This window comes from Lissotriton helveticus, chromosome 2_1 (genome assembly GCF_964261635.1).
Source record: "Lissotriton helveticus chromosome 2_1, aLisHel1.1, whole genome shotgun sequence".
NCBI lineage: Eukaryota > Metazoa > Chordata > Amphibia > Caudata > Salamandridae > Lissotriton > Lissotriton helveticus.
Window position 1 is genome coordinate 366,472,623 of NC_136059.1, and position 26,285 is coordinate 366,498,907.

Sequence of the window (26,285 nt, forward strand, 5' to 3'; positions counted from 1 at the left end):
CTTGCTCCAACATTCCATGGGAGGGGACACTATTCAGTTATAGACTATATTCTGGTCTCAAATGGTGCTTTGTTGGCAGAAGAAGCAGTGTTCACTCTGCATAAAATCCCATTGAGTGATCACACTCCAATTAGCATCTCCTTGCCATTGTCCCAAAACTCAAGGAGCGGATATAGTTCCATTTTAACGCAAAACAACTTGGCGTTAAGTAGAATAAATGGCTATGCTTTGAAGTGGGGAAAAATAGACCCTGCAGAAATAACAAAGCAAGTGGTAGTAAGGGCTCTCCCACATTTCACAAAATGTCTTAGTATGGACGTATCTGACCAAGAAATTATTATCAATTTTGAGGCAATTCTTAAAACAATAAAAGAGGCGCTCTGGATTGAAACTAAACAAAAACCTAGGCAGAAAAAGGGTGGTTCAATCATGCATGTACGGTAGCTTACTCCAATTTAACCACTTCCATGCTAATGACAAGGTCAGCTCGTCATGCAGTACACTGGAGCTGTGCTTATGACGAGTTGACCTTGTCATGAAGCATAGGATTTTAGGACTTTCAGCACCCAGCGGGAATTGCCTTAGCAGGCAAGGTGTTAAAAAGTGCCCTTAGGAAGACGGTTAGGATCCCCCAAGAGGTAAAAATATTACTGAAGATATACAATCTAGCACTCAAAGCGAGGAAGAGGGAATTAAAAAACCAACTTTGGGACCAACTGCACGAAAGCTGCAGTCTTAGGAACTCAGCTGCTTTCTGGCAAGTGGTCAAATCCCCTTTTCTAAATGATAACATCAGGCTCCCGAAAATTGATATAGCAATAGAAAAGAAAGACTGGGTCCAACACTTTACTAAGATCTTTTCATATGGCTCGGACTCCCAAAATTTAGGGGAGCCTAGACCCAATGATCTACCCAGTTCTTACCCTATTAACCTGCAGTTTACAACGCTAGAAGTTGCACAGGCTCTGAAAGCCAGTAAAAATGGGAAGGCGCCTGGCCCTGTAGGCGTCCCAATTGATCTGTTTAAAGCCCAAATGGTTCTATGGACCCCCCTTCTCACAAGAGTCTTGAATGCAAATTGTAAAGTTGGTTTATTGGAATCCTGGTCACGTTCCGTATTAGTTCCCATATTTAAAAAAGGGGACAGGGGGTCTGTTTCCTGCTACCGCCCAATCTCGCTTTTAGACTCCCTTGGCAAAGTGGCAGGTCGAGTCATTTTAGAACTGTTACAAGATTGGGCGGAGGAAGGAAGAATTATTTCAGACCTACAATATGGGTTTCGTCAAGGTCTACGGACTATAGAGCAGGCCCTAAATCTCTCCCTCCTTATTGATAAATACGTTTCCATTAAAGGCGGAGATTTGTACATGGTCTATGTGGATTTATCATCTGCGTTTGATTGTGTCTCCCATTCTAAACTTTGGTCCTTGTTGATCGATATGGGGGCACCATCAAACGAAGTGAAGTTCCTGAGAGAACTCTATTCCAATGCCACAGCCAAAGTCCGTTATGGAATGGGAGGTGAGTTGACAGAGGACTTCCCAATAGAAAGAGGGGTGAGGCAGGGATGTGTCCTGGCTCCCCTCCTCTTCACCTTGTATACGAATAGGCTGGAAAGTGAGATGTTGAAGGATTCCCAAGACCTCCCAATGGTGGAAAACCGCCCAATTCCCGCATTACTTTATGCGGACGATACAGTAATACTAGCTCGCACCCCCATTGAATTACAAAAGAATCTGGACAGGTACTCAAGGTTTATGGCGGGTCTGGATTTGAAAATAAATATCAGTAAAACCTTCGTTATGAGGGTGGGTTCAAGTCGCAAAAGTAAAATGAGGGGGATTTACCTCAACAAGGAAAAAATAGCGACCACTGATAAATATTCTTATCTAGGCATAACAATAGACCATAAACTTTCATGGAGACCTGCTGTGGATACACGCAAACTGCTTTTTTTAAGAACCACAGCTGCCTTAACCAATTTTGCCAGAAAGCTGGGAAAGAGAGTGCCTTTGGAAATGATAAAAATCTACAAAGCCAAATGCCTTTCTGTGGCTCTGTATGGGGCGGGTCTTTGGGGTTTCGTCGCACTTGATAGTATTCAGCGGGTAGAAAACTCCTTCCTAAGATATCTATTAGGAGTACCTGGTAGCTCGGGTACCTTTGCCTGTCACATTGAGCTAGGCCTTTCATATATTACGGACCTAGCAAAAATCGAACCACTGTTACTGTGGCATAGGATTTGGACCTCAGAAAAGGCAATCTTCACTCAGCTTATTCTTTCTGATTGCTTAAAAATGGATGACGCAAATAACTCAAGGTGGCTACGATATGTAGCGAGATTTTTTCATGATTTGGGTTGCGATCAATATTATTCTAATCCCTCCAAAATTTGTGAGGTACCGAGAAAGGTTTTAAAAAAGAAATGTTTGGCTCATCTAGAGGCTTTGAGACTAACGAGTGAGATTACAAAACCCTCTGTCACTCATGCCTTGCTTATACAAACGGAGCCTTTAATACAGCCATACCTCACTTATAACACCACGAGTTATGAACGACATCTGCTGGTATGGTTCAGAATGAACTCCTTTTATAGATTGGTTACATTTCCTATTAGAAACAATTGGGCAAAAGCCCTTCCCCCTTGTCCCTGTGACAGTCTCTCGCCACAATCCACTCCCCATATCTTATTTTTTTGTACATTTTATCACAACCTTAGAAAAAAATGGCTTACACCCATACTAAGGAGCACTGGTCTTAGACAATATCGTCCAGCATTACTTTTTTTTACATTTGTTACAGGGTGAGCGGTTGGTTTTTCTAGTGGCGAACTTCCTTAAATGTGTTGTCCGCCATCGTTTGACTCTAGAGTGCTCACTACAAAATATTGAAATCTGAATTTTTAATGACATAACAAGTAATGCTCAGACATTTGTAAAAATTCAATTTGCAGGTTGCCAATCGAATAATATTTTATCTTGTAAAGATTGTATTTTTTTTAAATGTATTATAAATGGTTATATGATTGTATTTATTCATGAATATATGTATGTTTTGTAATGTATGCTTTTATGATTTGCAACCAAAATCGAAATAAAGCAATATTGAATTGAATTGAATTGAATTGAATAAGACAATAAAGTAAGACATCATTCCCGAGACAAAAAGCAATACTGACATACCTTAATAGCGTAGACATTCCCAATACATCCAGGCCTAGCCCACTAAGGGCGAATCACACACGCACCCAAAGACCTCAACCGTGCCCTCTTATCTAGCAGGTCCCTGCTCGTCCGTCTGAGGGGACGAACACGTCTGTGACCTCCCTGCAGTCGATTCAGTATCTGTCCCCTGAGTAGTGCAACCTTCCCGGTCAGAACTATTCTCCAAGTATAGGGCCCAGTAGTTCTTGGGTCTGTTGCGGGGAAGCAATACTTCGCTATATGACTCTGTTTGGGTGCAGCAGTAAAGCATCTCCTTATTCCACCGCGAAAGCGTTGGCGTCGGGCCCCGCATCCAAGACAGAGCAATGCACCTCTTGGCAATAAGAAAGGCCATATCAATAAGCCTTCTGAAGTCCGTCCCAATGTCTTAGAGTACCCCAAGATAGCCAACAGCGGAGCAGGGGCTAATGCAAGTGCAGTAATCTTATTGATTTCACCATAAACTGTGCTCCAAAAGTCAGAAATTCTCAGGCAGAGTCAGGACAAATGCAAAAAATCAGCCACCTGTGCTCCACATCTCTTACAGCATGAACTCTTTTGCAGCCCGTATCAGAATAGTTGTTCTGGGGTGTAATATACCCTGTTTAAAAACTTAAAATGCAGCAGTCGGTGACGTCCATTTAAATATATCTTTTTGATGTTGGCACAGCAGTACCTCCACGTTTCCTCAGGCAAGTCAAGCTCTAGATCAGTCTGCCACGCTAGGCGAGGCTTAGTGTAGTCCGTCGTGCTTTCCATAAGGGTAATGCGATACAGATTTGTGATTAACTTAGTTGAAGTTTTAGCGTTAATCATGAAATCATATGCCGCGACCACCGGAGGCTCCGTCCTGTCCTCCCCCAATAGATCCTTCAGCGCATGTCGAACCCTATGAAATTGAAAACGGGAGAGAAGAGAGCGGGTAGTGCCCTCAGAGTCCAGTTCCTCCCAGGTACATGCCCTACCTTCCAAAAACAGATCTCCCATGTGTGTTAAACCTAAGGGGGCTAACGCCGCCAGCACCCCCTTCTCCCTACACGGGGCAAACCACAGACACCATTCCAAGGGCGCCTTGGGGGCATACAGTAGCGAGCTATCCTGTGCATCCATCATATGATGCCAGGCGTGCGTAACAGCATTCAATGAGTCTAGGAGTCCCGTTCGGCGGTCCCTAGGGCGGGCCAGTAGAGCGGGAAGCGGCGTCGGAGCAGCAACTATCTACAGGGCCATGCATCCAAAGATACGCGTGTGCATCCTGCGCAGCTCGATAGGAAAGCTCCAGGTCCAAAGCGTTGATACCGCCTGCCTCATATGGTCGAGTGAGGATATCCCACGCGACCCTAGGTTGTTTCTTGGCCCATGTCAGCCGTAGTATCAATGTGTGCAGTTGCTGAAAAAACGTACCCGACAAGTCCATGGGGATGTTGCTAAATAGAAACAGGAATCAAGGCAGCACAATCATCTTTATAAGCGAGATGAGGCCCATCAAGGACAGAGGAAGGTCTATCCACCTAGTCACATCATCCTCCAGCTGAGAAGTAGCTACCCCGTGATTCTCCCGGAGGACCACCTCAGAGTCCGTATGCAATCGGATCCCTAGATACTGTACCGCTTCCGTGGTCCACTGGATCGGGTATTCCGATTCAAAACACTTGGTGGCAGGCGTGAGCGGGAACATAAGCGATTTGTCCCAGTTGACTCGGATACCCGACAGGGAGCCAAACAAAACTACTTCGCGCAGCACCGTCTGCAGGTTTTCCCCTGGATCGCGCACATACAATAAGGTGTCATCCGCGTACGTGGCCACGATCAAGTGGTATGTAGGGATCTGAATACCCCTATGCCCATGATATTCGCGCAAAGCGCACGCCAGAGGTACAGCCACCAAAGTATAAAGTATAGGGGATAGGGGGAAACCATGTCTGGTTCCGCGACCAATAGAGAAAGAGTCAGTGGTAAGCGACCCAATGCGGACCCGGGCCATGGGAGAAGCGTAGAGCGTATCCAGCAACTGAATACATAAATCCCCCGTGCCCATGCGGCTCAGGACGTGTCTTAGGAATGGCCACTCGACGGAGTCGAAGGCCTTTTCCATGTCCAAAAATACCACTACAGCGGAGACCTCTGGGCGGGTATGCTGAAATGCTGCAAATACCGTTCTCAAGTTGTAAGTGAGATTGCGGCTAGGGACAAAGCCCGCCTGCTCGGGGGCAACCAGTGTAGTCACCATGAGGCTAAGGCGATTGGCAATAATTTTGGCAAAAATCTTCGCATCAACATTCAATAATGATAGGGGCCGGTACGACGAGCAGTCTCCTGGGGGCTTCCCGGGTTTTAAAATAGCAACGATTATTGCCTCACGCATCGTGGGAGGCCTCTCGCCCATCTCCACTATGTTTTCAACAAGCAACAGTTGTCGCGGGATCAGCAAATCAGAGTACGTTTTGTAAAATGACACAGTTAGCCCGTCGCAACTCGGCGCGCTCCCCGCTCGCATTGACGACAGCGCCCGACAATTTCCTCCCGCTCAAACGGCCGCACCAAGAACTCGCGATGCAAATCGGGCAACCAGGGCAATTGAGTGTGCGTCAGGTAGTCCAGAATACGTTCCTGTGGGGCAGGGCCCCTCGAAGCGTATAATATGGTATAAAACTCCTTGAAGCGTTCCGCTACTTGCTCATTAGATAGGGGCTCGTCTGTCTGTAGAGATCTCATGTCGGGGATCCCCGAACTGCTCCTGCGGTGTTTGACCATCTGTGCTAGAACTGTTCCGGGGCGCTCCCCCTCCCCGTAGGCCCGCGCTGTAGCATATTTCCCCAGATGCTTAACCTCAGTGTCTGCCTCCTCATGGTACTCGCGCAACATCTGGGCGAGTTCCCAAGTCAAAGCTTCATCATCAGCCAATAAGCGTTGTGCCTCAATGTCTTTAATTTTGCTTTCGAGCAGCGCCAGCCGCCCTCAGAAGGACTTAAGGACCCCCGCCTGTTTAGAGATGGCGACACCTTGTATATATGCCTTAAAGGCCTCCCAGACGGTCAGAAAGTAGTCGACCGAGCGGATGTTGACGTCAAAGAATTCTTCTATGGCCAGTGTCAATTCTTCCCTGAAGGCGTCATCCAACAAGGAATAAGGGGGAAAGCGCCAAGCAAATGGTGGGAGATGCTTCGCCGCCACAGCCAACGTAATAAGGATCTGGGAGTGGTCTGAAAAGGTACACGGAAGTATCGAGCACGCCCGAATTCACAGTAGGAGATTGGAAGTGGACAACCAGTAATCTATCCGCGTATGTATATCATGTGGAGCGGAGTAATGCGTGTACCCCCCTGTGTAGGATGCCTCGATCTCCAAACGTCCTGCATTCCTAAGCGAGTCATCTCCGCATCCAGCACTCTGGCAGAGGCCGAGAGGCGGCGGTCAGGGCCATCAGATCTATCCAATACTCGCTGCCTAGTCATATTAAAGTCGCCCCCCCATAAAACCTGCCCCTTGCAGTGTTCCCGGATCCTAGCCGCTAAGTCAGAATAAAAAGCGGGATAGTCGTAATTAGGTCCATAAGTATTCATCACATGAAACTCCATACCTTTACCAGTGCATTTTGTGAGAGTCCGTCCGTCAGAACAGGAGTAAAGGCCAGGGATGCCCTAGGGTTAACCCACGTCAGTACCCCTCTAGCATGCGAAGTGAAACCTGCAGCATGTATGTTATTCGATAAACCTCTGTAGCATAGTGGCGGGCTGTCCGGGCGCAAATGGGTCTCTTGCAGCAACGCTACATCTACCCCATGCATCATGAGGTACTGTAGGATTCTCCGCACCTTGCGGTGGTCGTTAAGACCTCTAACATTCCATGTCAGCAGTGTGATGGTGTCTGTGGTGTTACTCGGGTGTGTCATCTCAGGAAAAACCTTCTGCTAGAACGTCTGCACAATATAGTCCATGCCTGTGTCGATTGCACCTGGCGATTCGTGTCTACATGAAAAGGTCCGTCAACCACACATATAACGCACACTCTTCCTTCCCCCGTTCCCAACAACTCTAAAAAACAACAAAACCTTCCCCTCCCACAGCCCACCCACCCCTGTCCTCCCCCAACCAAGTCACAAGCTCCTACCCGTCCCCTCCAGTTGCACTCATTCCCCTCCCACGCCTGCCCAACCCCAACTAGGCCGCGAATTTCCCCTTCCCCCAACCAACCCACCCCGGACTCCCCCCCCGACAACAGAATACCCAAATACATAAGGGAACAAGTCCCGCAATGCAAATTCAGTGAAATACACACAAGGGCAGAGGTAGCAGGCAATATTCAGGTTTTACACAGAGTGTATACACTTTGCCACCCCTCTCCCCCGTCTCAATGTCTGCAGAATGTGTGTGCAATCTTCACTTGTAACCAACAGAACTACACCCTCCAAATGTATGTAAGGGTCTCTCAGGCAACCCTTCCTTAAGTAGCAATGCCTTCAAACATATTTCCGCCCCCTCATCCATAAAGCCTAGCATCGGTGCGCTTCATACAGAGTCAGTAACTTATCTGCACTGCGAGACACTAGTCCTGGTCTTCCAAGGAACTCCCAGCCGCCTCCGACTCTCCATTCCGGGTAGGCCTATTTTCTTTTCGCCATTCCTTAATGGCCTATTGCAGTGTTGCAGGATCTGTAAAGAACAGAGACTTCCCTTGTCGGTTAATCCTGAGTTTCGCAGGATATAGCATTGCATAATCAGTTCCCAGTTCACGCAATTGACGTTTCATCGGTGCAAATTGTAGTCTGGCCTCTTGCACCTTGGTGGTGAAGTCTGGGAACAGCGAGAGGGTGGATCCTTCAAATTGGAGAGGTTGTTTTTCGCTTTCCAATTGGAGCGCAGTATCGCGGTCTCTATAGTTAAGCAATTTAGCAATCACTGGCCTCGGGCCATGTCCATCCTCTCCACCTGTTTATCCAATTTTCCGCCATGCGGTCCATACGATAGGAAAGCGCGTCCATCTTAGAGTCCAGCGAGGCTATGCCGCCCTGCAAGCCCTTCTCCATTGCCAGCAGTAACCCTTGGAGGTCCTGTTGCGAAGCGTCCTCAGCCAGGTCACGTTCTTCCGCGTCCCTGCTCGCTGTAGCGTCGCTCGTCTTGGTGCCCCTTGGATCAAAGGACAGTTTAGGTTGAGATCTATCTGTGCGTCCCATGCCTGCAGATCAAGGCGTAATCCCGTGGCGTTGAGGAGGCAGAGTACACACAGCAGCAGTGCCCCAGCAAAGTGGCGTTTCGTGGGCACGTGTACCAGACCGGACTAACTCGGCGGGCCCAGGCACCCCAACGGCTCCAAAGAGGCGGTCTCTGCAGCAAAATTGCAGTGTGTTTGTGCACCCCCTCTCCCTGGCCGTGCTTCCTCCAGCAACCGAATCACGCCTGTGTAGGAAGGCGTTCTGCGTCCCAAGAATAACTCTTTCCTCAGTGCGATAGCCCAGTGGAAGGCCTCGCGGCGCTGCTCTACCAGATCCCTTGTCTCAGACCACGCAAGAGTAGGGGAGGAGGGGGTACTAGATCTCCACAGCAGCCCCCCGGCGCCAATCCGAACAAGATGGGCAATCACAAAGCCCCTCCGTGGAGCCTCCAGCCAGTAGCTGCCCACACATGTCTGGGCCTATCATAGAGGCAGTGGAGCCTCGCCACAAAATGGCGGCTGGTGCAATGTCTCCAGGCGCACTGTATGTTTTAAACCGCAAAGTGGTAGGGGACAAGCTGCTCACCTTCGCACCTCTAAACAAGTGTCCCGCCGCCTCTGGGACATCAGCAAATCTCAGCCCCACTCTGCCAGAGGGGTCCCCAGATGCACACGCACACCCAGGGGCCCGCGGTAATCCTCAGCCCCAGCGCGCGACTCCGCTCACTCCTCCGCAAGTCTTCGTGACCGCCCGACAGGCGGCCCGTACTTCCGGGCCCCGCACCCAGTCCTCTAGGCCCAGCCGGGCGCGAATGCTCAGTCGGTACGCCGCGCTCAGCCCGCCGACCCAGGGACAGGGCAATGCAGCAAACGGATCAGTTCTCCAGGCAGTGGGGAGCGGGCCGGACCGGCACAGCAGCTCCTCCCGCGTAGCTCCCCGACTCCCCCGCAGCTCCAGGGCCGCAGCAAGAGGCGCAACACGAGTGCCTCACTTCACCGCAGCCCCTGATCACCGCTCTGCAGGCAGACGGGGGTATCGGCTCTCACCTCCGCCTGCTCAGTAATTCAGGCCGTGGCTCTCTGTCGCAAAGCACACCTCAGGCCGCCGGATCGCGTCGGGCTCATTCGGCAAGATCGGAGCCCGGATCCACATCAGTTCCCGTCTCTAAGTGTTCCGACGCCAGATTCTGGAACTCTAGGGCACTGTAGGTCCACACACATGCAGGATATATTCAGGATAGTATCTAGAGACGGGGGAGCTCACGGCTCAAGCAGCCATCTTGGTTGCGAGCTAGCTCGGCCCCCCCAAGGTTCCTCCTTTTATGACATGTGTCTTCCATGGGAGGTTGTTGCTCTAGGCCCTCTTACTACAAGATTCAGTTTTGTAGAAGCTTGCCCAAAGCTGTAATTTGTTATCACCTTGCCAGAGGAAAGATAGCTGATAAAAGTTGTGTTTCACAATCAATCACTTTTCGAAGGGCGAGGATCAAAACAAAAGGGTGCAAAGCATTGACTGCCTCTCTGAGCACACAGAGCACTTGCATACAAGAAATAAAACCCGTCAGAAATGCAAATAAGATTTACAAACCTGTTTACAGAAACAGAGCAATGGAGCTGGATTGAGGCACCCAGAGACTCTTTAAACAAGCGATGAGGGACAGAGAGGGCAAGCAAGGGAGGGACAAGCAGCAATGGATGGGGAGACTGTCTCACTTTGAAGTTAGACAAAGAAAACTAAACAGGTGCCCTCGGGGAAACAGCATCTGACATTTGATCTTGCTCTTTAAATGAACAGCAAATGTGACGAGATAACAAGAATTACTGCACTGTTTACAGAAATGGAAGTGGAAGCTCGAAGTTACAGAAAACATTGAGCGCTCATGTCAAGTGCTCTTAACAAAGGAAATAGTAGTCCCTTTTACAGTTGCTAAAATATGACAAGTTGAAGGCTACAAGTAATGGGGTGCTTCTCGTGGGAGCGAACAACTGATGAAAAGGAGGTCCAAATAGGAAAGATTAACTAATTTGAAGCAAGGATTTTTAAAGGACACTGAACAAATGAAAGGCAATGGGCAGGCTGTAAGCCGACGAAGTATATACAACATGTCTCGAAGAGACAGTGCATGCTTGATCTTCTGTCAACTCTGTGAAACCTTATTCTCATACAGGAACTGTGACACCATATCAGGGTCCAGTCAGTTTAAGGTTTCACTGGTATTACCAGACAACAGCCTATACAATATGCTTTCGATGGAAGCCACAGACCACATGTCCAATGGAGCACAATGCTTCATGCTTGATCAAGCTGCTCATCACCTGCATCCAACTACCTATATGTATATAGTTTTGTTTTTCTTTATACACCATTTGTTCTAAACCCACATACAGCGATACTATACTAGACTGGAAGGTACACTACAAGGCATCTACGTCAATGGAGTCCATGAAGCAGACATAAATATATACAAATGGAAAAAAATATGTAGAGTCCTCTTCATTAAAAAAAATGATAAAACTTGTAGCTACTTCCCACTGTAGCTTTACTGTTATTTGGAATTCATCAAGTTCTCAGGGAATCTACCTAGCAAGCTGTGCCTGGCACAGGTTTCCTTGCAGATTCCTTGAGAAATCACAAGATTTCTTTATAGAAATGTATTTTGTCTGCACAGAGTAATCCTGGTCGAGATGGTCACAAGTGGGAAATGGATTCCCCAGAGCAAATAGATATATGTTTTCTCTATGTAGAAACCCCTTCCAGTACACCCCTCCCAAATGTGGGGTGATCAAATTACCTTCTCACATTGGAAGAGTATTTAAACCAGCACTTGGCTGAAGCAAAAATACGACCCTTTCCAGGCTGGAAAAGGAAATGATAGTTGTTTGTGGGTGTCCATGTTTTTGAACTGCCTCAGTTCCACGCCTTGAGTGGGATTTACGGTTGAAAAAGCATGTTAATGACCACATTTACCTTGTTGATAGACTCTATTCCAAAACACACACACACTCTCTCTCTCACCCCGGCTCTCTCACACACACACAAACGCACACACAAATACACACACACTCTCCCTCTCTCTCGCTCCCTTTCTCCATCTCTTTCACAAATGCACTCTCATACACACTCAACTGTGTCTCTGTTGGTTCTCATACATTGCTCCACTATCATTTTTTATTCACGGGGGGAATGATAGTTCTATCGACAATGCTTATTATTTATATAGAGGTTATCTGTCAAGACAAGTAGAAGGAAAGTGCTTTGGCGGCCCCTTTGTATAGCAGCCACCAGAGCTGTGGTCTGACTTTGCCCCAATGTGTTATTTACAAAAGAGCTCTGCTGCCCCCCGCCTGAACAGTCTTTTATTGGAAGGCTGAACGACTTGCACAGTTTTTATGAACGCTAAGAGGAAATACAAAGGAGGAAACTGAAAAATCTCCAACTGCAGTATAAAAGTTTATAAATGTCCATAAATAACACACGGGGAAGGGCAAAGCCCTTGTTTTCGGGGTCACGGAAAGTTCTCCTTCATAAAATGCCACATATATTTAATTTCCTAACATTAGGCAAGGCACTGTAATTCTAAGTTAAATAAGCATCTAAAACCTGACCTCAACAAGAGTGTTTCTAGAAAAGCAAAAAGGCTGCAGCTGAGCTAATAAATGTTGCCAGACTATTTTCTATGTTTTGGGAAGGGACATGATAATACAAACATAGGTTGTGAGCTGAAGATCGCTATGGTGTACAAGCCTTCACTCAGAGTTTCAAAACAATCCTCTTGAAAAGAAGCAAGAACCATAAAGATCCCTAGTTTGAGGACCATAAAATGAAAAGTAATTGTGTACATCAATCTTTAACTTGTATTATAGTTATATGCAATATTTCTTGGGTCTCTGTAGGTTAATTAGGTAGTTGGAGAAATCAGGACACCTTAGCTAGAAAATAAGTGTATAAAAAGGCTTTTTAGTGTGCGAAAAACAGAAATATTTTTCTGTTGTGCACTTTAATCCTGATGAATGGCAGAGAACATGACGTTGTTAATGAACAGACTGCATCTAAAGCCAGGAAAACAACTTTACAAACGTTTTTCTTCTGAAGGACTGAACGTCTGGGGTGTAAATATTTACTGTATTATAGCAAGCTATATTTACATTTAAATATCGCTAGTATACCTCCTCACTAAATGTAAGTTCAATAAAAATTGTAATCATCTCTAATGTTGTCGTTCAATTAGCTATCTATTTCTGAAAGCAAAGTAGACCCTCAACATTATAAATGTTATCAGGACCTACTATTGGCTCTGATTTACAGGGAATAGCTCTGAGTTGATCCAACTCCTATTGTTTAATTATTGTTGAAAGCTACCATTCTAATTACAATCAGGTCCCACTGTTACCTCCACATTGTTGGCAGTAGCTTTAACAATCTCTGATCTTTATACCCAGAATATGTTTCTTAAGAAAGTAAAACCTGTGTGATCTGAATGCCTGTGTATCACTGTATCCTTAAACATGTTATTAAATACGTATTTTACCAATTATCAAAAATATATCAAATAATATATGTGGTGTTGAGTGAGCATGGAATGACGGAACCTTTGTAGCTCCTGACGGACTCCAAAGAACTGTGACCTCAGCAGTAGAGGGTAGTGAATTGAATACATGTTTAGAATTTTAAGTTTGCAGTTACAAGCAGAAGAATAAAGACGTAGTACCCGGGCTGGGGACTAAATAGTGGATAAGTGGTCCAGCAAACTGCTCATGCGTGCCATGTGTACCTCTGTCGAAATTCGGAATCAACGTTTGGCGTATGTGGAGTTGAAGCGCAGCCCTAGTTCAGTGAAAAGCATTTGAGATTAATTAAAGTATCACTGAAAAGTCTACACATCAGTTGCGGAAAACCTATGGTAAAAGCCTCACCAAGAGGTACTGTGCTGCTACCAACTCAAAGCCATACATTCGTATGGACATGGGCCAAAGAGGAGCGCACCCTCGCCCTGCACAACACGGTCTCCTTATCTCCCGCGTGGGAGCGTTCCAATACCACACTGGGTAAGGCATCAAAACGCCAGTGGAGACACAACACCCGACAAAAAGCATCCACATCATTGGGAGCGACTGCGAGGAGCACGTCTGGATCTCCTGTGGAGGTGTGACTCCTTGTCTCTCAGGAGATGGAGCCGGGCGAAGAGACACCCCAGACAAGTTCCCCGACCCCACCGATGGATGAATCTGGAGACACGGACCTCTCACGCAGTCCAAGACTATAAAGAGAAGCTTCCGAACATGATGATCGAAAACTCACGACAAAACTATGACACTCAGAGAAGGGAACCTTCTCCTGTCCCTTATGGGCTGAGAGGAGATCTCTAGTGGGAGTACATCCTCCTGTGTTAAACTCTATTCCACAACAAGTACCCCACGGTCTTGTGCAACACATACACAATTTTTTTGAGCTAACCCTGGTTAGTTAGTTATGGGAAGTTTTTTGAAGCACTCCAGTTGTTACCCACTAAACATTGGGGAAGGAAGCAGTTCCTTTTGTTAATTTTACCCTCACAGACTCTAGTAGTGTCATGTTTCATCAACGGGTTGCCCCGACTCCTAAAGGTCAGGGTGGGCTCATCCGCATTCCAGGGAGCTCTTTGAAAAATGTATATGTCCGGGGGTGTTTAAAAATTAAAAATCCTCAGACAGATCCCAGTATCCCTATGTTCATGGAACTGTCGGGGACGTGTTGCACAAGACCGCAAGGTACTTGTTGTGGAATGGATCGAAAACTCACACCAGCCTCGATGAGTATAGACAATCTCAGACTCCTGAGATTCTTTAAATCATGCAACATTGAGGGGTCCACCACTCCAGCCTCAAACCATAATGGTCACACTTGTTTTAGTTCTTACTGTTAGGGCAACAGATGCTTCAAGGGAAGAAGCATGGGGCGGGGGGTTGGACGGGGATAGTTTGGTGATTTGATTTGATGTTCTTGCCCTTTTTCCAGTTGTTCGAGACACCAGACATGACAAGTTTATATCACTCACTCATCGACAAAAGACCAAAGAGGATCCACTGCTCCCCGCCCACATATCTAACTCATACAGGCCCACGAGCACTCAAGATACACAATCACTATCCCTCCATTAATAGCACCTACAACGTCACTCCACGCGGGCCTTCAGCCCTTATGCGCCCTCTGTTGGAATGTGAATGGGCTTCTGGACCGGGTGAAGCGCATTGCGGTCCTAAAGTTCTCGCAGCGATCCTCCACTAGCACCCTCATGCTGCAGGAAACCCACCTTCTAGGTAATTAATGCCCATTCCTAGCCCGCCAAAGGTATGATAGCGTCTACCATGCGGAGTCATCCATGTTTCCCGAGGAGTGGCTATTCTTCTCCGTTGTTCCTTTCCTTTCTTAGGCACCCAGGATATCCAAGACCCCCAGGGATGCCTGCTGGGCCTCACAGGGGAGATAGGGAGACACACCCTCAACCTAATTACATGTACATACCCCCAGTACTCCTTGAGGCTTCCCTCCATGACCTTGCAGTCTAGCTGTCATCTCTCCCCCAGGAACTAGCAGTGATTGGAGGGGACTTCTACGCAGTCATGAATGTAGCCTGAGATGCCACTGGTGTCCCCTCCCATCATCGACGCCAAGGCACCAGGCGGCTCTCGGAATCGGCCTCCCAAATAGGGATATGTGATGTGTGGAGAATGAAGAACCGTTTATACCCACTTACTGGGTCTCGGCGGCGGGGGAACCGCCCAAGTCTTCCATACCCTCCTTATATAGGAAAAAGGAGACACAGGAGCCTTCATCTGCAGGAGGAACCAAGTTTTATTCGAATAGTCCGGGCTATGGAACAGAGTCCCAAGCTCGTCGGAGACAAGACAAAGGAGGTTGCTGCTTCACTCCGCAGCTTACAGGCCTTATATACATATTTCCCACCTTAAGAAACCAGTTCGGATGGGGGCCTGGCACCTCCGAGGCAGAATGCAGCGACGCCATTCTTTGTTCAGGCAGGACGGTGCTGCAATGAATGGTACAAAAGCCTACGGACAGGTCTTACAAAACAGGATATGTACGTGAGAGAACAGACAGATCTTGAACAGCAGGATATGTGAAAGAAACAAGTTCTGGGACGGTGGTGTGACCAAGTCTTACGAAACCGGGTGGGTGTGTGCAGGAGTTCAGTCCGAGGGTGGTGAGGCCAATTCTTTGTTCCCTTTTTTGAAATTGTCTCAACCACAAGGAGCAGGAAGGGCAGGATGGTTGTGACAGTTAGAGTTTCATCAGACATCAGCAGAATCGACCAGGAGGGTCGTGCAGAGGTGTTTGACACAAAATTAAAATGCAAAAATAATGGAGTCCTGACACAAAAAAAATGCCGACAAGAAGGACACTTTCCCTCAGACCCTCCTTTTGCCATTGAATGGCAAATACTATAGGAACTAATTGATATTCATGAGATCATCTGTTTCTTGTTGGAGCATTATCTTCATATTGGTGTCGCGAATGTTAGAAGGTTGAGGCTTGAGAGCCTGAACACACATTGCACAGAGCATTGGCAGGCACTAAATGCACAAACAGCAGGAGACTAGGTCAGCTACTCCCAAGGCAAGGAAGATGAGGACCATCCATCCCCATTGGGAAAGGAGGCCCCAGATCCAGCCTGTGAGGGACCAGTTGCCTTCGTCCTGATGAATTTCAGAAGAAAGGTGATACAGACGTTGGATGGCATCTGTGGGTGCGTGATCTGGAATATACACACAGCAGCTGGAGCCAATCAATTTACACACACCACCACGATCAGCGAGGATGATGTCAAGGACCATTTTGAAGTGTTACAAGGTGGTTTGCCTGTAGCTCTGCAGTAATGTTGGAGAGGGCACCAGCTGTTTCTGTTATGGTGGCCTCAAGGACCCAGGTCAGTCCTCGTATAGCCCGACTGTTTTCCATGGGGCCCCAGAATGGGAGGAAACCCTTAAAGAAGTCCCCGGCCTTCTGGCCTACTGTATCCTCAGCCGATATGACACCCCTACATGAGCGGCGCAAAGCGCACTTCATCTACAGGTGGTAATCTCCATGGGTAGAATACGTTGGTGAAAGGAGGAAGGCCAGATAGCAGGTATCAGACCAGTTCCGGGGGGGGGGCAAGTGTAGGCTGCTGTTCCACCAATAAAATAAGTGTTGGGGGACGCCACCAACTTTGGAGGAGACGTAGAGTTTAAAGATTTAATGATGTCACAGATACTAGTACCAACTTTCATAGTTCCCAAGCCATAGATGCAGACACGGACTCGCACATTTATAATATTCAGAGTGTTTCGTCCATCAGGTAGTACCCTTCGGGCGCGAAATTTGGTAAATGTTTGTCGAGAAGTTGAGTTAAATACCACCAATTCACCGAGTTCATTTGTCGGTAATAGCAATGTTGATAATCAGGTCGGGCAAAAAGGGGCATTGGTATTGCCAGACCTGTTTCGCCAGAAGTCATCTCGAAATGTTCCAAGGGCAGAATTGGCAGTACCATTGATAGTATAGACCTCCTGCATCAACATCCACCATGCAAGACAGGACTCAGAAAAGGAAAAAGGATAAGGAAAGAATGGGACAGGTTGTGTTATAGCACGCGGCATCAGTCCACATACCCAACAGTTGGAAGTATTTATGATCAGCTGATGATGATGTTACATCTGGACAAAGGTTATATTGAAAAAGTCTGCACGGCGGGGTAATTCGAGGGCGGGTAATGTGAAATACTGATGCTCTGCAGGAGTCGGAGTAGGAGTTGGTGGGGTAACAGGATAGTAGATCAGTAACATCCAACCGATGATAGACAAGATGATTGAGACTAACAGCGTCACCACAGGGGCCACAAAGCACTTGCTATGTGGGAGACTGACATATCGTTTCTGGACTTGGGTGTATTGGACAGCTGCCATTGTACTAAGCCAGGGACCACGAGCGGCTGTCTATAATTGGTGGTGGCTTCACTGGATGAAGGTGCCAAGAACCCTAGGGGCGTACCATAGTCTGAAACACCAGCACCGTTCTTAGCCGGGAGATCGCAGCTCTACAGCCATAGGTACCTGGGCGAAGTCAAGGGCAAGCCTTCCTTCTGGAACGCAAGTTATATCGGGTAGAAGTAAGAACAGTATGGTCGGGAATAATTGTTCCTGATGCTGAGCAGAGTGAGGGGAGTGTTCCACCTTTCCCTTCAGTATACTGTCACTCTCTGCTTCCGTAGATGTAAAATGTAATCTTGCGTCATTGAATGGAACAAACGTCGGGACTATTTCTTTCTCTGAGTCTCCCCGTCCTCCTCTCACCCACTGATCATAGGGGAACGGCAGAGGCACTTGTCTACAGTGTGTTGCGTGGATTCAGTTCTTCCGACCTTCAACTTTCACGGCAGTGCGGGTGGCCAGTAACACCTGACGGGGCTGTGTCCAGCGGGGCTCGAGGCTCTCAGTAAGTTGAAAGTTGCGAATCAGAACCCAGTCTCCAGGTTAGATAACGTGTCCTGGGCCCTTGCTTTTATCAGGTATGGCCTTATGCACCTGGTGGTAAAGAGCACGAAAGGTGTTAGTCAAACTGTACAGATAATCAGTCAACACAGGGTATTCAACGTAAGACAGTTTCTGGGGCCGTGGAACACCACACATTAGCAGGCCTCCCGAACACAATCTCATGGGGAGATAGTCCTATCCTGGTATGGGCTGTTGTCCTGACAGACAGCAGAGCCAGGGGCAGAGCATCAACCCAAGTGACACCTGTCTCGGCTACAATCTTGGCCTTTAAGTCTGTAGGATGCCATTGTACACCTCCACTAGACTTGCTGACTGGGGCTGGTTAGCTGCATGAAATTTTAGTTTCATACCCAGTGCTGAACAGACATACTCCATTATTTGAGCCGTAAAGTGTGTCCCGTTGTCACTCCAGACCAAACGGGGCAAACCAAATCGTGGGAAGTATTCTTTAAATAGTATTTTGGCGGTAGTGATAGAGGTGCAGTCTTTGACAGGGTAGGCCTCCACCCATCGGCTGAAGGTACAGACCACCACCAGGACGTATTTTAAATTGTTACATCTGTCCATCTGGATATAATCCATCCGGAGGGCTTCAAAAGGAAAGGTAGGGGGAGAGAATCCTCCTCCAGGGGTTACTGAACCTTTTCTCGGATTGTACATAAGGCAAATCATGCATGTTTTGACCATCCTCTCAGCATATGCTTGTATCTTTGAGTTATACCAGGTGGGTTCTAGCAACTTACATATCCCTTTCGCACTAATGTGAGCAGGACCATGGGCCATCGTTACTACCGGTAGCACATGACTGTCGGGCAACATCCATTGTCTCTCCATAGTAATACAGGCCCAACAACCATCTATTTCCTTTACCGCCTAATGCTCCGTCCACAACCTCAGCTCCTCAGGGGTAGCGTGGGACTGAATATCGATCACACTCTGTACGGTATCTTCAACCATGCCCCCCTCTGCCACCCACCGGGCGGGTCCTCCCACATACATTCCTTCCTTTTTCTTAAGAGCTGTCTGTCTGGTCAGACAGGGCATTGCCTTTTCCAACATCATCCGTCACTTTCTTATGCGCTTTACATTTTATAATAGCTACCTTTCTGGGAAATGTCAGGGAGTCTAATAATCAGTGGATTAGCGGGCTACGTTGAATTTTCGTCCCATGTGAAGTAAGGAAATTCCTTTCTTTCCACAGTCTCCCAAAGTTGTGAGCCACCCCAAAAGCATACTGACTGTCAGTGTAGATATTAACCGTTATTCCTTTGCTTAACTCACAGGCTCTAGTGAGGACCACTAATTCTGCAGCCTGAGCAGAGCACTGCGGAATCTGAGCTGTTTCTACTACTTGCTCCAATGTCGTGAGGGCGTAGGCGGCTGATGTGTTACCATCTGGCCCTCTGAGACATGATCCGTCCACATACAGTGTACCTTCTGGGTATGCTATCGGGGTATCCTGTAAGTCAACCCGTCCCTTCGTCTCCTCCTCTATCCTCAACATACCGTCATGTGGATCTAAACAGGTATCCTGAGTATCCAGTGGGAGTAAGGTGGCGGGATTCAGTACAGTGCATCTCTTGATGTTAATGTGGCTGGAAAAGAGTATCAATTCATGTCCTGTGAGTAGTGCACTAGTGAGGTACTGTGTCTTGGTGTTATTAAAGAGGGTACCTATAGAATAGGGAACCATCAGAGTCAAGGGGGAGTTCATGACAATCCCCGCACTCTGACAGACCATGAGTGCGGCTGCAGCTGTCGCCCGTAGGCATCCTGGGAGAGCCCTTGCAACAGGATCTAAGGTAGCTGAAAAATAAGCACATGGCCTATGGTGACCTCCGAATATCAGGGTCAAGACAGCGCATGCACAGCCGTCTGTCTCATGTACAAAAAGAAAACATTGTTTCTTAAATCAGTAGTACCAAAGACTGGAGCAGTACACAGAGCTCTTTAAATCCTGGAAGGCCTGTGTATGCTCTCTAGTCCATGGAAAGGAACTGTCTGATATGTCTTTAGTGGTGAGGGCAAGAAGAGGTTTGACCGTGGCCGAAAAATTGGAAATCCACTGTCTGTCGTATAAGATTAGATCTATGAAGGCTCGCACCTGCTTTTGTGTCTGTGGGGCTGCCATAGCATTAATAACGGGTACACGATCAGAAGTGAGCTGTCTTCCCTCCTTTGAGAGGAGATGACCTAAATTGGTCACCTTCTCTTGACAAAACTGAAGCTTTTTTAAAGAGACCTTGTGGTCATGGAGGGCAAGGTGGCTTCACAAACAGAGAGTGGCCTCTTTATATGTTGGGCTGAATTTGCAGTAATGAGGAGGTCATCAACATACTGCAGCAGTGTGGAATTATGAGGGAGTTCCAAGGAATCTAGTTGACTTTTGAGTAAGTATGGGCAAATTTTGCGGATTCGCGGTCCGCGAATTTGCGCAAAATGGCAAAAAATCAGCGAGTTTGCGGATTTTCCCGCAAACTTGCGGATTTTTTTGCCATTTGTGACACGTGTGTCTGGGCCTTTGCCACCGTGCCGAAAGGCGCCAAGGTCCCTCGAGTGAGCTGTCCATCATAGTGAGGAAATGGCGGGAAGACGTTGCATACCCTAGTGTGTGTGTGGCAGGGCTTCTATGCGAGTTCACATGCCTCTTGTTTATAAAGGGTCAGAGACCGATCACCAGATGAGGAGAAAGCAGCCTCCTGTTCACAGGAAGAACAGGGGATTGCGCACGAGAAACTCGTGGATGCAGACCTCCATCAAGGATTACATCTAATTGTAGGCGGTAGAGATATGGGGAGGAAGCACATCTGCCTAGCCTCGACCGTGCTCACTAGTTGTTTGGGCGCCGAGCTCCCTCGAGTGAGCTGGCCATCATTGTGAGGAAAGGGAGCGAAGACATTGCATACACTAGTGTGTGTCGCGGGGCTTCAATGTGAGTTCAAATGCCTCTTGTTTATAAAGGGTCAGAGACCGATCACCAGATGAGGAGAAAGCAGCCTCCTGTTCACAGGAAGTACAGGGGATTGCGCTTGGGAAACTCGTGGATGCAGACCTCCATCAAGCATTACATCTAATTGTAGGCGGTAGAGATATGGGGAGGAAGCACACCTGCCTAGCCTCGACGGTGCTCACTAGTTGCTTGGGCGCCGAGGTGCCTCGAGTGAGCTGTCCATCATTGTGAGGAAAGGGTGCGAAGACGTTGCATACACTAGTGTGTGTGGCGGGGCTTCTATGCGAGTTCACATGCCGCTTGTTTATAAAGGGTCAGAGACCAATCACCAGATGAGGAGAAAGCAGCCTCCTGACAGCAAGATTAATGGGACCCCCTCAAAACTAAAGCAGGTCAGGGAAAAGGAGGGGAATGAAAAAACACAAAAAGAACAATTTTCCCTCGCTGACCACAATATTTTAGTACAAATATATACTTTTCATTTATTGCTCAACATACAATTTAGCATGGGTGACAAATACACAACAATCCTATTTGCTTTTTTTTATAAAAGTATAAAGTTTTATTCATTATTTCCAAAGTATTCTTCTTTTAAAAAAATATATATATTTTCACATAGACTCAGAAGTCTAACAAGCTTGTAACCAAAATCATAATCAATATATAAATCTTAAACATGTAAATACATTGATATTTCATACAAGAAAAAAAGATACATAAATATACACAAAATACGAAATACCAATTTATAAAAAATGCACAAATCACCAGAATAATTGTCCCCCTGGTAACCAGCAATCTATCACAAACATTCTCACACAATCATACCCTCACCACACTCATTCCAACAACATCTGAAAAAAAGAGACTGGAACCAATTGGCCAAGGGATCTCTGCCAATCGTTAAATCTCAAAACCCCAGTATGAGATTTCGCACTTGGTCGACACCCGTTTCGGTGGCCCAAGGACCTCAGGACCTCTTCCAGATAAGCAAGCACATATGCCCAGGGGACCTAAAAATATATAATATGTACAGTCACCACATGTAGCCTCATAAAAGACAGAAGAAATAACAGACCACTGTAATTATGCTAAAGCTAACATAGACTTCCCCATGTGACCAACCAACATGAATATCATCTCATAGGATAGGAATTCAAAAGTAAGAACAGAGAAACAAGAAACAATTTTTTTTTTTAATTTTAAAAAAGTCATTTGAGTGACTCACAACTCATCTAAATGGCACACTTTTATAAAGATAATCTCATGTGAAGAACATCCCCTATATTATTCAGGTGTACTAGGGTACCTACGTAAAATAACAGGTCACTAATCCTCCCCAATGGAAACGATATCAGTAGTTAGACCCTGCTATATCCTGTATGTCCTAAATCAATAGAGTGCAGACCTGGCTACCTAAAAAATAGGAGATCAAAGTATCAACCTATAATCTATATGTTGCATAGTTGATCAGGGAAACAATTAAGGTATCAAGTATATCTTACCCCAACTGTCGTAGTATCGCTATTTATATAGATTCACAAATGAGTACCATCACAGGATGAGATCGTGAGTCTCTTAAGCTGCAGAGAGACAATCACAAAACAATGAGAGCCGCCTGTCTACCCGAGGATATAGCGCATCTATGAGTCAGGGGTTAATTGAATAGGTTAAACCCACCTCTTTATATGAATTATTTACGCAGAAAATTCGATCTCCCCTTTTAAAATTCTATTTCTCAGAAGGGTGCAGGATGTAAAGCTATCTCTTCAGGCTTGAAAATCACCTGTCGAGGGAAGCGATACTTAGCATTAATATGAAACCAAGATTAGATCAAATACAACGGCAGTGTCTACTCGTCCGCCAGTAAATGGCAGCTCTATGATAGCGGTAAGAGACAAAAGACATGCAGTATGACAAACTCAGTTACAAAGTCAGACAACCCGTGTTAATCATGTATGCTGAGCCACAAAGATGGCTGTATCGTAGATGCCCAAAGACAAGGTATAATTAAAGCGTTTTAACATCGGGCGTAATTGAAGCCAAACATAGTATGCCTCGAGTACTTCTACACCTAATGTGCGCCCTACTTTATGTTTGTTAGCTGCACGCAAGCAGCCGGAATCTCGATGTTATGGCGATTCCATAATCACTGAGCGTTATACTAAGAATGAAAGATATACAAACATTATCCCTAACCCCAATCACTAACAACCGGCATGCATCCACGGCATGTCAGGGCTTACCTAATTTCGAGTTGCAGCGGGCAGTCGTGTCTTCCAATTTCATGACACGATTAGAAGTGGCGAGCTCCCACTGTCCCAGTGTATTTAAACACTTAAGGTACACTGAAGTTATCGCGATATCAGCTCACTTCCGATAATGCGTGCAGGTTTAGAAAGGAAAAATAGAAAACGAACTACAGTGCGGCCATCTAAGGTGAGAGTAGTAAACCTCACAAGACTGCCCCGGGCGTCAAGAACGTATAATAATCATCAACAAGCAGCTCTCAATAAACTCAGTAAAAAAAAGGGTCCAATTTTAACTACAATAAAGAGTATTAAATAAAGTCATGTGAGTCCAAAAAGCTGTCTCATAATAAAGTGCATGATAAATTTGGGACCAAGAATGCTATGTCACGAACCAAGATACTGACATCCACATCGCAGGTCACAGAGGATGTGCAACACATCCCGTTGTGGATTATACAGGTAATACTACACATGACAAAATAAAGACCAAGGATTCCACCAACCAATCTCTGAACTGTATTAACTCATACGGTGGCCAAGGAACTATAGTGTAGCGCACACACAGCGTCCCACTGTGTGAGTGCATTACACACTGAAATAAACAGAGTTCTATCAAGAGGTGGGAATAGGCTATATAGAGCAACGCAAATGGTCAATGTAAATGTAGAATGACTTTTGGACGTATTGCTGAAGCGGTGGGAATAACTATAACAGAGATATAAATCTCATATATGCTAGTTAAAGTTTAGGAAAATATCTGTGTGTAAATCTCCCAAGCAAATATTCACCATTTACTTAGTACGTACCACGCGATTTCTTCATTCAGGCCACGTTTAACGCAGTCTAAATGAAAGACCCAAAAGGTCTCCTGCTTCTTGCGTGTAACTTCTACTAGTTGGCCCAATTTGGGTTGCACTTTTTCCAGAATCGACCACATTAGTTCAATCTCACAGTGGTTCATATCCAAACAATGTTGGACCAGGGGTGCCGTCAGTCTTTTGGTTCTATTCGCAGACTTGTGTTCGCTAAATCGCATGCGAAATTAACGGCCAGTATGCCCCACATTGGCCAAACCGCACGGACAGAAGGGGATGTATATAACATTACTACTGCGGCAATTGGTTAGATGACGTAACTTGATTTCCTTATCGTTGTAGTTGATCACATCTAATATCAGTGCTGAGTCGCAGGCGTTGCAAGAGCCACATCTGTGATTACCTAGTATGGCCGGCAAACCTATAATTGATAGCTGGCCATCCAAGGGTTGCCTTTTAACCTAACGTGTATGGACCAACATATCTTTGAGATTCTTATTTCTTCTATAGGCCACCAAGGGTAGTGGCATGGGGGGGACACTTTCATCAGAATTTAAGATTCCCCAATTTTTGTTTATGACATTCCTGATTTTAAAGTTGAAGGTCGAATGGTTAATGACACATGTGATACGATTCTGGCTCGGGCGCTTGGACCCCTGCAAGAGTGCCTCTCTATTATAATACTTGGCTCTCTTGTATGAGTGTCGTACAAGGCGATGAGGGTAACTTCTCTTCAAGAGTCTATCCTTAAAAGCATCTCCATGCTCATGAAAGGATGCCATATCCGTACAATTACGACGGATACGTCAAAACTCACCAAAGGGAATGGATTCCCTTTGGCAGTTCAGGTGGTAGCTGCCAAATTGCAAAATAGTATTTTTTGCAGTTGATTTTCTGAAGAGACTCACCTTTAATTGCCCACTGGTTCCATCAATCCTGATGTCCAGAAAGTCAACCTGAGAATGGCTGTAGTTCACTGTGAACTTAAGGCTTGTGTCACTGGTATTAAGCCAAAGGATAAACGCCTGTAACGTGTCAGTTGGTCCGCTCCGAATAAAAAAAATATCATCTATGAAGCGTTTCCACATAGACACATTTTCAAAAAAAGGGGCTACCTCATTATAGATGTTACGTAGTTCCCATTCCCCCATAAAGGCATTTGCCACACTAGGGGCACAAGATGCCCCCATTGATGTACCCTTGATTTGTTTGTACAGGGACCCTTTGTATTCGAAGAAATTGTTCAATAGGACCACCTCAAGACACTGCAAAATGAAGATGTCTGGCCGATTGTCTGGGAATCTTTGTAAAAGGGCTGACACCGCAAGCAACGCCCGACACTGAGGTATATTGGTGTTTAAAGCCTCAATGTCGAGCGTTACCAAGGTGTAAGTCACTGGGTTGAATGGAATCCCCTCTATCTTATTAATGATATCGCCAGTATCGCGAAAATATGAGGCATACCTGTGTGTGAGGAGACACAGGAATGCATCGACATACTTAGATAGGTGTTCAGTACAGGACCCAATTGTTAATATGATGGGCCGCATAGGAGGATTGGTTTCCGATTTATGAGTCTTTGGCAGACCATAGAGAGCAGACGTCACTGGACAAGATTTGTTCAAGAAAACATATTCATCATCACAGATATAACCCTCTGCAAGAACCGCTTGGGTCATTTCTTGAATATGAGTATTCAGTCTGTCGAGTTCTCTCCGGTGCGCTGGTCTGTAGTGATCCGTCACAGCCAACATCTCAAACATTTTTTATCATATGTGTTTTTATCAAAGATGGCGATCCTGCCACCCTTGTCACAAGGTTTAATGACTAAAGTGGAATTTTTTTAAATTTTTTCCAATGATGCATTCTCTAGTTTAGATAGATTAAATTGAGGTTTGTTAGGGTGTTTGATAATCCGGGCAATATCCCGAAGGACACTTTGTTCAAAAATCCGGACATCAGCCCTTACCATGCCCAAAGTAGGTGTAAATGTCGATAGCGGTTTACATCTAGACAGGTTATTGTCTTCCTCAGTCGCTGGTCGATCTAAGAAGAATCTATTTAACCTAACTTTCCTAAAGAAAGCAAACAAATCTTCATGTAGTTTAAATTTGTTAAGATAAAAACTAGGCACAAATGAGAGGCCCTTACTCAACATTTGAATATTTTCAGGTTTAAGTATAGCTGTTGATAGATTATAGATAGGTAAACTCTCTTCCGCAGTTTTATTGGTCTGCATAGATGTATTGCCTACCACCAATACTGTTGATTGCGGGTCTTGACATATGGCTGAGGTTGAGGGCTCATTTGTGGTTGGGCTCCTTGGTCTTGCCACCGGACATTCCTGCCCCGGTATTGGCCCTGGGGTAAAAAACCACGTCCATGA